Here is a 4129-nt window from a genome sequence, read left to right as displayed (position 1 = left end):
TTTTTCAGAAACTCGGACACAAAAGTCCTGAGACTTGCAAAACACATCTGTTTTCTTTTTATTTATTCATTTTACACTGAACAAACATATAGTTGCAGCACTTGTTTTTGCTCCCATTTTTCATGAGCTGAACTCAAAGATAAAAAAAAAACATTTTTAATATTCACAAAAGACCTATTTCTCTCAAATATTCTTCACAAATCTATCTAAATCTGTGTTTGTGAGCACTTCTCCTTTGCTGAGATAATCCATCCCACCTCACAGGTGTGGCATATCAAGATGCTGATTAGACAGCATGATTATTGCACAAGTGTGCCTTAGGCTGGCTACAATAAAAGGCCACTCTGAAATGTGCAGTTTTCTCACACAGCACAATGCCACAGAATGCTGACTGCAGGAATGTCCACCAGAGCTGTCACCCTTGAATTGAATTTTCATTTCTTTACCATCAGGGCTGGACTGGGGAAATTTTTCAGGCCGGGCATTTTTAACCAAGACCAGGCCACCACCAGGTATCGAAGGGGGAAAAAATTAAGCCTGCTGTGACAGTGTTTTTTTTTGTTTTTGTTTTTTTTTGCTCCCTTAACTGATCAATGGGCACCAGGAGACACATACATTTTAACACTATAAGAAGCATTATGAAAAGTTCTCCTGAAACACAGTTATCATAGGCTTATCAAAAGTACGATCTATTGACAGTAGGCCACATTACTTTTTAGACATAATAAGCCGTCATTTCATTCAGCCTTGTTACTTAAATTTAGAAATAGAAATTATATAAAAACATTTGTTATAGAAATACTGTAGGCTATACTATAAATAATATATCATTACTTGTGTGATACAATTCATCATATAAAGCAAGAAATGGCTGGATGACTGGACCAATGACGATACAAAGGTTGAACTTTTGAAACTACAATACACAAAAAGGCCACAAGATGGATACAGTTGTCTATCTCGCTACAAGTAACATCAAGGATTTCTTTTATTACCAATTTGTGTTGCTAATCAACTTAGAGAATGACTCTCAATTTAAAGTAAACTGTTAGGTATGTGAAATTATGCCAGGACTTGGGAAAATACATTTTAGACAGGGACGCTGTTATACCACGCCACCGCACCGCAGACTGCAAAACAGCATACTTCGTATGACCAACGCACGACCATCACACAAACAGAATAAAGAAACAACGTGGTGCCGACAGCATGGTAGCTAGCCATGCACACTATTTGCACAGGTTACATTGCTAGGCTAGGTTACGTGACTGGGAGAGTTAGCATGAACAAAAATAATATCCAACCTTAATTCATATCTGAGTGACCAAGTTAGACAGCACTTTACTTCAGACCAGAACAGCAGAATGTCTCTCTCACACACAGATGTCTGATTTATGAACAAGTTAGGTTGCTGTTCATCAATTAATAGCTGAAGTTAACCTTCACTTACCATCATGGCCGTAGTGGTCCCCGCCTCACTTTATAGTCACCCTTTCTTGACTTCAATGAAAATATATACTTGTTTTATAAAAAGTAAAATAAAGACCTCTTTCTTGACCTCATATTTAACTGTTGACAGCACTGTAACAGTAAAACTTGTAATTTCTAACCTACATTGTTAATAATTCTTTCTAACATTTTTCTAACATTTAAATTTTCTCTAAACATTTTACTTGTCGAAATTATTATTATTTTAACTAGTAGTTGTAGTAAAAAAAAAGGCTTCAAAACTGGACCTTTAATCTAGGGCGGTGGTGAGGGGGGGTCATCCCTGCCCCACGCCCCCATTCCATCTGGATTCGCCCCTGCTTTGGCGTTTGAGCACAAAGAATGGATAACATTTATTTATGCAGAAAACATGACCAGATTTATAGGTCAGAAAGTTTTATTGCGTTTTCACATCATGCGCTTCCCAGAAAGAGAGTTTAGGTGCATTTGAGTGGAAAATAGTGTTAATTGTTGACACGTCGCGGAGGATCAGCTGTTTTAACGTGCAGATACGGAGCGGCTCAGCTCTAAATAAAGGAGGAAAAAAGCATAAAAATGTCTTTGTAAAGCTCAGTGCAGGTGTGCTGTTTTCACCGCGCTTTAACAGGTGACGAGTCGTAGCTGCTACAAAAAAAAGAAAAAAACGCGGATGAAAAGCTCACAGCTCGCTTTACTTTGTAAAAAAAAAAAAAAAAAAAAAAAAAAAATCCGCAGGCCATCAGGCCAGCGGGGAGATGCCCGGTGTGCAATACTATCAGTCCAGCGGTGTTTACCATAAGGCGCCTCCAAAGGTATTTCAGAGAATTTGGCAGTACATCCAACCGGCCTCACAACCGCAGACCACGTGGAACCACATCAGCCCAGGACCTCCTCATCCAACTTGTTCACCTCCAAGATCGTCTGAGACCAGCCACTCAGACAGCTGCTTCAACAATCGGTTTGCAGAACTCACAAACTGTCTCAGGAAAGCTCATCTACATGCTCATTGTCTTCATCAGGGTACTCAACCTGACTGCAGTTCATCGTTAATATGTATATGTGTATATATCATGGACATGATGAGCGAAGTTCTTCAGCATCTCACCATGTCATTTAGGGCCTTCAGATTTTTTTGTTTTTTTGAGTAAATGCTTCAGTGGAGCATGTGGATGGCTAAAACCTTTCAGTTTCTAGGGGAGGTCCCCCCCAAACCCCCCTAATTACAGCCCGTTTAACCCCCTGCCACTTTAAGCATTTTTTAATGTAGATGTAAATTAATATTCAAAGTTTTCAGCTAGTTGACAGTAGGGCTGTACAATATGGCCAAATTACATCGCAATATTGTCATATCAATATGATATAGGATATGACTATGATTTCACACAAAGTGCAGCAACACTGAAAATTAAACATTTTCAATGAAAACGGTACCACACTCATTTTGCACTCATCATAAGGTTAGGATACTGTGCCCTCCAAAAGTATTGGAACACCTGGTATTTCACACATTATATGTTCGATGTCGCTGACATTAATGAGCAAAGCTCTTCATTATCTGTGTATATATCATCAAACAATAATTTAAAATTGAATAATTGTTGCAGAACCCACCATCGGTTTGTGGCTTTTTATGACAATGTTGTCCTGTATGTGGCTTTTTACCCTATGGGCAGATTTTTTTGTGCTATTTCCGGATTGTTTTGTGTCATTTCTGGTTTGTGGCTTCGTCTACCATTGAGTGAGCTTCGCGCTGCTGCGTGGTGCTTCGTACGTATAACCAGAGTGAGTGGGAAACAGCTCACATTCGATGGCATCTGGCTGCTGATCAACTCTATGTGAAGGAGATGTGTTGCACTGCGTGAGGCAAATGGTGGTCACACCAGATACTGACTGGTTTTCAGCCCCCCCGTAGAAGTGCACATTTCAGAGTGGCCTTTTATTGCGGTCAGCCTAAGGCACACCTGTGCAATAATCATGCTGTCTAATAAGCATCTTATTATGGCACACCTGTGAGGTGGGATGGATTATCTCGGCAAAGGAGAAGTGCTCACTAACGCAGATTTAGACAGATTTCTGAAGAATATTTGACAGAAATAGGGCATTTGTGCTTTTCGAAAATGTTTTAGAGCTTTGAGTTCAGCTCATGAAAAATGCAAGCAAAAACAAAAATGCTGACATATTTTTGTTCAGTGTATTTCAGCCAGTTTTTTCACTTTATGCAGCCAAAACATTTTAAACATTCTCCAAATATAGTATGCATTTTTGAAGACGGAATGCGTATACATCACTGTGCAAATTCTTATGTGTGTGTCCGTGTGTGTGTGGGTGTGTGTGTGTAAATCCCTTCCTATCTTTCTTTCAGGAACATCGTTTTAAACAGTTCAAATTTTTTTTCACACATTTTTGACAAACGAGAGATCCTCTGCCCATCTTTGCCCCTCAAAGACACAGCTTTCATGGATACTGCTTGCGTACCGAATCATGAGTCCAATCACCTGTCGACATCACCTGTTTGAAATAACATCTCTCTCTCTATATATATATATTTATTTATTTATTAATCTCATGACTAGCTCTAAATTGCCAGTGTTCCAACTTTTTTCTTTTTTTAATGTGCTACAGGCCTGAAATGCTGGAACAGATGTATATTAACAAATGAAAT

Source organism: Thalassophryne amazonica, chromosome 3 (assembly GCF_902500255.1).
Source record: "Thalassophryne amazonica chromosome 3, fThaAma1.1, whole genome shotgun sequence".
Taxonomy (NCBI): Eukaryota; Metazoa; Chordata; class Actinopteri; order Batrachoidiformes; family Batrachoididae; genus Thalassophryne; species Thalassophryne amazonica.
Note: the sequence above shows the minus strand (reverse complement) of the source record.